This window comes from Camponotus floridanus, unplaced genomic scaffold, assembly GCF_003227725.1.
Source record: "Camponotus floridanus strain SB8 unplaced genomic scaffold, Cflo_v7.5 scaffold16, whole genome shotgun sequence".
Classification (NCBI taxonomy): domain Eukaryota; kingdom Metazoa; phylum Arthropoda; class Insecta; order Hymenoptera; family Formicidae; genus Camponotus; species Camponotus floridanus.
Genome location: NW_020229281.1, coordinates 2956794 through 2968820, shown reverse-complemented (window position 1 = coordinate 2968820; position 12027 = coordinate 2956794). Strand labels below are relative to the sequence as shown.

Below are 12027 nucleotides of genomic sequence, written 5' to 3'. Positions count from 1 at the left end.
GCATCCAAACGTAAAAAACTAAAAAATACCGTATGTAAGAGCACTGAAGGAATTTAAACGTTTATGATAATTATATTAAACATTTATGATAATTTATGATAATTATCGATGACGATTGTTAGCTAATATCCTATGAAATATCAAGAGTTGGCGATTTTTAATTTAAGAATTATTGCTGAAGATGGATATGATGGACATTTAGCTAGATAGATTTGTGTTCAGGGACCTTCGTCTTTTCTCGCGCACGATTCGGCGCTTATTATGGCGAAGGAACAAGTCCGAGATCTGAGAAACTCGTTGAAGATTTGCACGATGTTTTGTAGCTTAAGTGCCAAGCTACTTAGCCGCGATACGATTACACGCTGTCGTTATCGTTGGTCGACCAGTCCTTACAATTCTTACGCAACGCGCGGGTACAATTTCCGTTCGCGGCAGAAACGCCTTCTCCTCCTCCCCTCTTTCTCCCTTCCCTTCCCCGTTGGTTTCGTTGCGTATCGCGTTACGCAAGATGCAAAACAAGACGCGCTCGAATCTGCGCACCTTGCGACAATCCGGACGTTCCGAAACGATGTGTTTTCAGCTTGCGCTTACCCTAGGACTAGGGTTGCCAGATCTGAAAATCCCGAATGGAGGACACAATTTTAAGAACCCAAAAGAAAAGGAAATCGAATAGGCAGATGATTTAAAATAAATAAGTATTGCAGCCGTAATTATTAATATATTTCAATATATTTGCCGAAATTGGAGGACAAATAGCGTCCTTCGAAGGACAGAAAAAATTTTATTAAATTGGAGAACGTCTGGCAACCCTACCTGGGACTTTCTTACACGACGTGCACCTCCGATCTCTCGCGATATGAATGGTTTAACAAAGTCAGGTGTATATCAGATATATTTATTTTTTGTATTAAAAACATGGAATCGACGGATTACAAATTTACTCTTGCATGGAATTTTTATTAATCGAATCGAATCCCTCGAGATACTCGCGCTAAAGGTGTAAAGTTCCCTAATTTCCGGACGAAATGGCTATATCGCGTCGATTCAGTGCGAATCGTAACGCATGTGCGATTTCGATATACATATATTTCTTGCGAACGATAACACCGGCGCTAAATCAGCGGAATACGATTGCGTTTATCGTAACGGCAGAAACGTGGAACGACCACGTTTGCATGACTCACGCCGCGTTTCGTGGCTAGAACGGTACTGATTTTCAAATTTTTGTCCGCGACGGGAAGAAAATTAACGATCGCCGGTTAAACGAGGCGACCGAGAGGGAAGCTAGTGATTTAAGCCATCACGAGCGCGCAAATTTGCGTGGCGTAAAAATCGGTACCACGCGGGAATTACGCTGTCACGCATTTTACGGCCGCGAATTATAGTCTTATCGTGTATATTATTGTTCCCACTGTGTGAGCGTTTCATCTCCGCTCTTCAATTATTCATCGTACGTCGAGTAAATTGTGCAAAATACAAAAGTATTCCTAAAATGAAATTATATAAAATTTTAATTCTAATTTTTAATTTTGTATTTTTCTTTCATTTCATTTTATCTTATTTTATACCGTTAACATCTAACGTCTTTCTTCTCTTATCGATGGATTCTCCCTTGATGGATACTCTCTTAAATAAATATCTCCTCTTTCTCCTTCTCTTGACATGAAGTACGAAGAGGAGTGGAAATTATGCTCGTTTGTCGGAGTTTACTTTCTCATATTCACATAATTTATCTCGTACTCGTATCGAATCGAGATCCATTCACGTATTCGGCCGTGATAAGCATCTCGGGCCTCGGATCGCAGATAATTTTTTATTCACTTCCGTTGATATTATTCTTATCGCCCAGAAATTCCGGACAATACGGAGAAATATCAATCTCTCTCCTCCCTCTTTTCATCGTTGATCGAGTGCAAACTCGAACGTGCGAGCACGCAACTGTTTTCGCGCGCAAATATTTGACGTTGCCGCGCGAACAGTTCTCCTCCCGCATTCCGGAGCATTTTTTTTGTTTTGTTTTCTTTCTCCCCTCATCTGCCCGCTCGCAAGAGCCGGGCAAATTTTCCCCAATTTATTTCTGTCGCGAACGCGAGTCGGGAAACGTGTGTCGCGTTCGAATACGTTGACGAATTCCTCTCGATGACGCGATGCGGATCCTCTCGTTTGACCCGCGCAAACAAAATTGCAATATCGCGAGAGGGGAGGAAAGCGATCGAGGCATCGATTCGTTATTTTCCGCGCGTATTTTTTTGAAAAAAGAAATAACTGACACAGAGATTATCGACTGCGGCTTGGAAACTATATCGATAAGCCGCGACCGTTATTAGATAAACAAGATATTCTTGACTTGAGAGAGAAAGAGAGAGAGAAAAAAAACATTTAATATTTTCTTACAATTTTTAAAATATATCTACCAAAAAATACAGCATTTTCTATTGAAAAAATAAAAATCATTTTTTCATACTTTATTATCCAACGCCTTCGGTAACTTGGATTATCGTTATTGCTTTATTAAATGTGAAATGTCCGTTGTATTTTTGCACGTATCAGGCTAGATAAATTCGACGACAATGATCGTGCGAGATCATTCGAGCTGAAGGAAACGCATTATTAATTTCCCAATTTTCTCGGAAAATCGAATGCCCTGCAACGAAATTTATCGCTCTCGATTTATTTCTGCGCGAGAAATCGTTTCTTTCTTTGCCGATGCAACCTCGTGTTGTATACAGGCGGTGCGGAAGTACGATAAGGCGGCAGCACAACGGTGGCAACAAATGGCGGGTATTCTCGGGGATGGGGGGAGAGGAGGGACTCGTTAAACACGATATATAACTTCTCTTCCTGGTGATGGACAGTCGGCGGTCCTTCATTTGGCGTGCGCGTGTCGGCAGCTTTAACCCTTTAAATTGCGCGGTGAAAATTCGCAGACGCGCGTTGCAGGTGCAACGTTCACGACGACGAAATTACTCGATGATTTCGGGCCGAAAAGGGGGAGGGAAACACGTGCGTTTCCATATCTCGTTACGTGCTCGAGATGGTTGCAACGGACGCTTGAAAACTATCAATTTTATTGGAAATCGCGATATATCAACGAATTAATTTTGTCGATTAAATTACGAGGTATCGCGATTAAATCTTGCAGTTTATCGCGTGACACGTGTGCGCGCGCACTCGTGTACATATCCGGAGCGTTTTGGAGTAATTGCAAACTGTTCCCCCGTTTCCGAAACGCAACATTTCAGCGCCGTTAATTAATAATTTCTTTGCGAAGCGAGGATGACGTCGAAACGCATCTAAAATTAGTTTCCCCCACTCGGGAAGACGCATTGCCGTTTGTTTCCTCCGAACTTTCCACTCGCCTGAACTCTATACCCTGCCTGCGTGTGCAATCTCGAGTTGGCAGCAAAACTACCAGAAGCGTGCACCGGGTGTCCCTCGTGTTGACACAAACAGAGAAAGAGAGAGAGAGAGAGAAAGAGAGAGAGAGAGAGAGAGAGAGAGAGGAGGAAGGAGAGGGGCATCGGATTTTTATCGCGTCGAACGAATCGCCTCATCTGACGACGGCTCACGAACGAAATATCGCGGAGACGTAAATTCAAAAGTGTCGCTTTCGCGAGAGGTATCATTGTCCTCGGCGGAGGCGAACAAAAGGAGGGACGAGCGGCGCGAATTAACGCTTGTACGCGCGGCATAAAGGCGGCGGAACGATTTTACAATTGCTTCCGCGACGAGCGGGCAAGAACGATGTCGGCGGTGCCGCGAGTCTTCTCATTATCGCGGGCAAACAAAACGTTCTCCTCTCTTTCTCTCTCTTTCTCTCGCGCCACCGCGCAAAAAGCAATTCATTTCTCTCTCGTCTCGCGGTTGCGCCGCCGCAAACACACACACGCAACGCAAGACGCGCGCCGCCACCTCTTGTCTTAGTTCATCGCGGAAGTTCCGATACGCATCTTCCTGCACACCCGGTAATTTTCCTCCTCGCGTGCGTCACGCGTTACTTGTTCGCCGCGGTTGTATCTACGATATGAGGCTCCGCGGGAGCTTATAAAGGCGGAAAATGGAAATTAAAGAAATCGATTCGAGAGACGTTGTTTACTTGCTCGTTGTTTGTCGTAATATAAGTCGCTCGCGGAATTCGCGATGTTCCATATCCGCTGTTTGCGATACAAACCGAAATGTTTGCGATATTAAATATCAGTTTCGCATGCATCGGGATAAATTTATATTTACTTTTTTGTTTACGCTTTTGTAAATGTATGAAAATACTCATGATACGCCGAGCTTCGAATTTCACAATTTTCGCGAAGGAAAATTAGGTTGAAAATTATTTTCGACCTTTAATTAGAAATATATATATTTTTCGTTGAAACGCGCTTGTTATATCGATACCTTTCATCCTCGTGTTTCATTATATTTTAAAACTGCAAAAAGAAAAATAAATAACAACATGTTTGATGCTGCAAGGTAAAATCCCCCGACGGGGATAGAGTGAGTACACGAGAGAATCGTAAAAAGAATCGAATATTAAATGAAAGAGATGGATCGAAAGCTGAATATATATACACGCGTAAAAGTGTAATAGGAAAGAGGAGCGGAAAGGGAGCGAGAGAAAATGTGAAAAAGAAAGAGGGAGGGCAGATATAAATTAATTTTATTCCGAGAAAATTCGCTTGAGGAGCGCGATCCAGAAATATACGACAAGCGGATCAAAATATAATCAGCTAGAGATAATAATAATAAAAGAGAACGAGAAAGAGGGAAGGGGAGCGCGCGCGCGAGAGGAACACGTCGAGGCGGACGACGAGCCGTGCGCCGAAAGAGCGAGCGATCGACGCGTCGTCGTCGGAGGCACCGGCGTCCTTGCCAGCTAACCGCCGAGTTCTTTCTCGCCGTGGCGGAGGGGGTAGGCGAGCGGGGAAGCGGCCCCCACCACCGCGCCTCGCCTCTCCCCACTTTTCGCTCATCCCCACCACTCGGCGCGCTATGTAAGAGCCCGCACATGTTACCCCGCGTTCCAGTCTCGCAGCGGCACTCGCGAGCGTCGTTTTGTACGCGTCGAAACGTGGTTACGGATCGCAGGAAGGGGACGATAAAACGTTCGCGTTCTCTCTCTCTCGTTCTCACGCACAGATACGAAGCTACCTATACGGATCTCGCTATTGCACACAGGTACGCAGGACGGGGAGGACGGTGTGTACGTACGCGTGCGCGCGAGAAGGAGTTCTTTTCAGTGCCTCGCTCGGTCTCGGTGCCCGACACAATCTCAGTCGCGCAACACCGCTTCGCGAAGGTCGAAGAGCAGTTAATCGAGGGAACGCGACAGGACGCGCGACAGAGAGAGAGAGAGAGAGAGGGAAAGGGGAGCGAGTCCGCCACCGTTTCCACTCCATTCCCGCGTGTCTCGCGGTGCTTTTCTTTTTTTACTTTTATACACACGTACCGTGCAATTTTTGTGAAATCTTATCGAGTGAAGGAAGCACTTATACTTTACCCCGCCCCAGATTCATCTGTCATCTCCTATCCTCCTTTCTATCTTCGCGCGCGAGTGTTTGAGTGAAAGAGGAGGAAGTTTCTCGTTGGAAGGACTCATCGCAGTGTGGAGTAAGCCGTGGAGCGCGACGTCGTCATCGGGAGCAGCGCTAGAGAGAGACGGACACGTGAGTATCCCATAAATATATGCGAGACTCGTCGAGAATTCCGGAGCGAGTACGCAATCGTTTCGGAAGACTTTTCGGCCTTCCGCGGCTCACTTCTCGCGGGACGAACTTGGAACACGCGCGTGGGCGGTGATCGCGAGCCGTGACGAGCGATGATGATTTACGCGCACGCATACGTGTAGAAACGCACACATGTATGCACACGCATGCACGCGTGGCATATTTCGCGTGCTTGCGCGATAAAGCGTTGCGTAATCTCGCAGGTTTTTTTTTCTCGTCGAGGATGACGTCGCAAAGGAAATGATGCGAGGTCAACGAATAATAAATATAATCTCGCTCGCGATCGCATGATTGTCGGGCCTCGTTGATAAGACGACGCGCGAACATTCTACGATTACGATTTTTGCAATTCATCTTCGAAATCCCTACAGTTACGCGAGTGATATTCGCGAGAATCGATACCTTGACAAGGCTTATCGTCGTGCGTAAGCGTCGATAAGCGATTAAGTTTCAAATTTACACGAAATTACGATCGTTTGCAGAATAATATCCTCCCTCCAACTTCCTAGGGAGAATTTTCTCACGTTGGAAATGCTTCGATTTAAAACATAAACCTTGTGGCATCTGAAGATTAGTGTCGAAAGGTCAGACCGTTATTAAAATAGAGCTGTTAATTGGAATGATCGGGAAGCAAATTCGTACAAAGTCCGCGGGAATCATCGGGTGCGTGGGCGGGAACGTCGGAGATTCACGTGCGCGAGCTCGGTCTCGAGTTAATTAATTAATGAGGCGCGTTCTCGAATAATCGCGAAACGAGCGTGTCGTGACGAGTGGTGGCGGCTGTCACGCGTGCGACACGCCGTGACGTTGTAACGCGCGCATGCACGCGGTCGCGTGTTGTTACGTGACGACGAGTGTGCTCGAGTTTCGCGCCACGAATGACACACAACGACAAAGCGTGTACGTGTGTGTCTACGACGTAATATGCTCGTCGCTGCTCGATTTTACTTCGTTCCGCGGCCGCAATTATGTAGCACATACGAACAGGTGACGATAGTCACGGCCTTGATATCCGTAGGCTCCCCGCGAAAGGGACATAATTTGACGAGAGAAAGTTTCCGACAATAAAGGGTGTTCACGATTTTAATCTTACATTTTTTATCGATTGCAAATGTTTACGAACTTTGGAAGGGTATTTCATTTTTAATGAGTAAGGAATTGTATGGGAAACGATTGTGCGAGAACGCTTAGTTAGAGAGACTGCTGGAAATGATTTTTTTCGACGCGCGAAAATCGGCCTCGATGCGTAAAAAGTAAACTTCAAGGTTTGTCGAGCTATTTTCGAGAAACGCTCTGCACGCAGATTTAATCTTACGAACGCGAAATAAATCGCTGCAATCGTTATTTGTCCGTCGAGCTCCCTCCTAGCGTTGTGTTACGTCCTCTCGAAACAAACAGCGACCATCAGCGAAACATTGCAGTGCAGCGGAATTTCAACTGTATCCGCCTTATGCATCTATATCGGAAATTTTTTACGCAAATATGAATACTTCAGGATATATCGAGTAGCTGGTTTACGAGGAATAGAGAACGTAAATAAATCCCTTTCGTTTTTTTTTTTTAGCTCGCTTTCCCTCTTTCGTGGAATACGAGACGAGGGGAGCGCACGATTTCATTCCGTTACTCGCTCGCGACAAGATTAATTTCTTTCAATTAGTTCCCGTTTTTTTTTATTATATTTTTTGCGAGGATAACTATCTGGAGTGTGTGACTTATCGCCAGCTTTGACGTGCGTTTCACTTACATGAGCGTGATTATTACGTTAAAGGTCGCGCGATGGACGGGGCCGGTTTTTATCGCGCTGTAATGGAATCTATACGCTTATGCCCGATGCACGTGTATCCTCGGCACGCACGCGACGATCGTGCATCGCTTTAGAATCGACCAATTGCATCGTTTACTTTCGAAGGAAATCACACACAACTCTGATGTAATTGATGTTATTTGCAAATAATTGTTTATTGTAATTGATTGTTTTGCATTATAAAATAAAATACTGCTTGTCACTTTATTCTCGTTAAATAAGTCATGCGTTCCAAGAATAATAACGATAACCATATTATTATTTTATTATTATTATTATTACTATTATTTTATATGTTATTATTATTATTATTTTTATTATTGTTATCAGCATGATTTGTTTAACGCTAGTTGGATTATATTTTCTCAAAGCCGGTTTTGTAATAAGTTTAATAATTATTCAAGATAGATTTCATATGCATATTTCATTCTTTCAAATGTACCTGAAATATATTAAATTGATTATACGAATGCTATATTCAATCGCAAGAATTAGGGCAAATTTTTACGATATTTGTCGACAATATAAGTCAGATTCTCTGAGATATTTTAAGCTCTTTATTTCTGAGAAATTTGGGACGCCCTCTAAGCGTTTGTCTGCGCGACTTGGCATTGTACGTTGCAAATTTATTTATATCCTAATTTATTTATATCTTCATGTTTATTTGTGTCTGCTTTTTATTATGCATTTTGTGTTTGACTCATACAGCCTTCCGCTTGCATCTATAATTCGGAACAATCTGTCTATAATTTTATGTGTCGCAAAATAAAAACATTTGAAAAAAATAAAATACACAAACACTTATGCATAAATATATATATTCCGTTTTGGATCTTCCAATTTCTGAACCGTCTAAAGTTATAACGGTGCCGAACACTGAATAGATAACGCTGATGATAATAAATTATTTTTATTTTCCTGCTCGTGCGTTAATGTATGTGTGTGTGTGTGTTTATAATCTGGAAAATGAATGATTCACTTAACGGATAAAACGAGCAGCAATATTTTGCGGAATCTCGTGCCAATATATAAAGCTCGAAATTTCTAAACAAGCGGTTCTCACCGGCGATGCCGACGCGTATTTTTAAACGACTTTGCAAATTTATTTGCACAGCTGGTACACGTCCATCAATCGGCCGCACTCGCAGCAGCGTCCATTCATCCCCACCGCGGTCGTCTCTCGGCCGGAAAAAAAAAGTTTAATATACCGTAAATTCCGTTCGGTGTCGAGGACTTCTCCGCCGGGATCCCCGTTAACGGGATAACGAGCGATTGCTAATCGAGGGAGCCGCGATGCATCGACCGGCCGATCGTTTCACGCGTTATTTTCGCGACGCGTGCGACGCTTTCTCGGGAAGGCAAACAAACTGCCGGTTACTCTCGGTTATCGAAATCGGATTAACATCGATTTCAACCGGCGTGCCCCGTTCATCGATCTTGTTTTCTCCCTCTCTTTCTCTCCCTCGCTCCTTTCGCTTCCGCGGTAAACAACCGGGCGCGCACGTTCCGACTGGCTGTCACGGAATTAATCACGGTTTAATTGGAAAATCTCAGCGCGCAAATACCGTCGCTCGTAGCAGATAGGCAAATATCCCGGGATCGGTGGCAATCACGTGATATGCGGACTACTCGCGCCGCAGTCGAATCGATCGGCCAAAGTATACGAAAACAATTCCCGGCGCACACCTTTTATTTAATTGTACGTTATCGAGAATGTCCTTAAACGGGATATTCTTAAACGAACGTCGCAATCTCTGTCGTTGACCCAATTTTTTTTCCGATATTAAAAGCGTCCCTTTCAAAATCAATACCATTTACATAAAATTTTATAATTGTAATTTTCTAATTTTTTTATTATACCATATTTTATTTTTTAATTTATTTTTTCTATCATTAATCTGATATTTTTCTCTTCTTATTAATGTAATAAATTCTCATGCATATTCCGTTAATAAATAAATAAATGATTGTTAATTTCTTCGAAAAGATAGGCTGCGTCCAGTCGAAGAAGAAACGTCAATTTGGCTGATGCGATTCTTTACTCTATCCAACGCGAAAATCTAAAGGTATGGTCGTGGCTCGCGTTTATATCAATTCCTCGGGCGCAACTTCGTCGCAAGTCAATTCTCTAACTCGACGTGAAAGTCACGCGTTTCCGACGATATACCACCGTCTCTTTCTCTTTTCCTTTACGACTTTTTCGTCTCGAGTGCGCGGAGAATGCTCTCATCCATCACTCGCAAAACCGCTACTCGCTAGACGACGTTTCCGCGTGAGAAGCGCGAAATATCCCTTTGTGTGACGCGCGCGTGAGCGAGAGATTATTTCACGCTTCTCTATCTTTTTCTCTCTCTCTATCTCCCCCCTCCCCCTTGCACGATCGCCTTCATTAATTTCGCAGCTGCTTCGCCTAAGAATAACATTGTCGAACGAGAGCGGAACACGGACTCGCGCGTTCCCTCAATAGAGGATCGTTAATCTTCTCTATTCGAGAACGCAATCCGCTTTTCCGAGTTCTCGTTGTATGTATCGGTGTGTAAAGGGGTTATCACCGCGTTCTTCCTTTCTCGAGTCGCATGACGATGTATCTTTTGCGTCGTTCGATGATCGTTGGACGATCTCCGCGTCTAACCTCACCGTAACCCGAGTCGACAATTTTATTTATCTGCATTATAGTGTTTCGGAATCTCGATGTATTCGATGTGCTTAGAATTATATTTATATTTATCGATCTTTTTCGAAACAATAGTTAAGCTTCTATTAATTACGTAGATGCAATTTTATGTGCATCTTTTGGCTGTAAAATTAAATTATATATGTTATATATTGTCGCTATTATATTGTCATTTTGACATCTCACACTATAATCGGACTCGATATATATTTTCATGCGTATAATAAATATATTCGTTCATAGCATAAAAATTTATATAATATATTAAAAAATTTTATTACACTATATATTATATATATTTGTAGTATCCCAATTAAATGATTGTATTTTTATATTATCGAGTCACAATACAGAGCGATAAATCGAGCATGAAAATTCGTATTAACAGCAAGAGTCCAAGGATGCTATTTATTCGCGCGATTTATAATGTTGTGATATTAATTATTATTAATGTGTAGATATTAATTATTATCGCGCCGCAAAAAATGTATTCATTCACGGAACTGAATTATGTCTTTATCGAGGCAAAACGCTAGAGGAAACAAGGCGATTGGACGACCGCCAAAACGAATTATGAAAATTGCGGAAAACTTGCGCGAGAATATTTTCAGTGCACGACGTTCTATTCGCTCGTTATTATTATGGCCGCGTTGCATTAAGATCCAGCGAGTCGTGACGTGAGTGCAGTTTATTGATTCGTAGAATTTAGTAGAAGAGACCGAATGCAGAGGTATCTGCCGCATTTTTATAAGCCGCTAGTTTCGCCGATAAAAATCGCTTAAATTAACTTCTCTCTGATAGCTTTAAATAATATTTGATCTGTTCCATTTTTGACTAATTTTATTTCGAAATTTTTGCAAAATTGTTTGGCGTCTTTGATGTAAAATATTAAAAAAATAAATAAATAAAATTAAAAAGAAGAATTCTGAGATTACTAAGAGAGTCATTAGATTCGATATAACTAATTATATAATAACTTATGCCAGTTATATGAAATTTATAGTGTCGATAATCACGAAGCGATTAAAAGGCAATTTATAAGAAATCTTGAAAATTATTAAGTCGATGAAATATTTCACGCCTATATTCGAAGCTCTCGCAACAAAGCGGATAACGCGATGATGCATACAGTCATAGATAATGTATCACAATGTAATTGCATTCCGTTACGTACAAGTTCCTGTTTTCCGCGTGATTTCTCGACAAGCCTCGAGGAGGCTCGGATTTTCCCCTTCCTTCATTTTCGTAAACGGAGGATTCGGGATGGAGGAAAGAGGAGTTCCCAAGGTTGTAGAGAGAAGAGCTCTCGTTAAGGATCCTCGAGAAAATGACAGGGTTGCCAAACGAATTTCTCGCAGTTGCTCTGTGGTTAAATGTAATTTTAACCCCTCGTTTCGAGAAGTAGTTGCCTTCCCTCCTTCGCAATCTTATCCGAGCTTATCCTTCGTACTTACGTTTAAGTTTTCGGTGGATGGAGATTTTCATTTATCTCTCGCGCACGCTCTCGTCGAGTTCACCGAAATCACGGCGGATTTTACAGGCGTCGTCGCGTTTTCCCCCTATGATATTATTATCGATCTTATGAAAGGTAGGTTTTTTCTTTTATCCGCTTATCGATCTCGGAATACAGATCTCTCGACTCTCTGTTAAAGAAATGCCAAACGGATGTTCTCGGATGTTCAACGCGAGGGATATCAATGTTCGACCTACTACCCTGTTTTCCATGCGATTTGCGGGATTCGCCAAGTTCAAAGCGGTCGGACCAAGTCGTGCATAAGCATTATCGGCTTGCATGTTGCGTGTGTTATACGGGTGGTGTATATCGAACGAAA

At 42.8% G+C, this 12027-nt stretch overlaps 1 protein-coding gene across 2 annotated transcripts in view; it reads left to right on the top strand.

Annotated features, from left to right (window-relative positions):
- Positions 1 to 12027, top strand: part of LOC105255948 (protein Tob1) — a 70747-nt gene that overhangs the window by 31998 nt on the left and 26722 nt on the right. Inside the window, exon 1 of one of the 2 annotated variants that reach the window (XM_011265520.3) lies at positions 4385 to 5657. The exons of the other annotated variant lie outside the window; for it this stretch is intronic. The gene's annotated coding sequence lies outside the window, so the exon portion shown is untranslated. Of the gene's footprint in view, positions 1 to 4384; positions 5658 to 12027 lie in introns of those variants that run through there. 2 annotated transcript variants of the gene reach the window in all.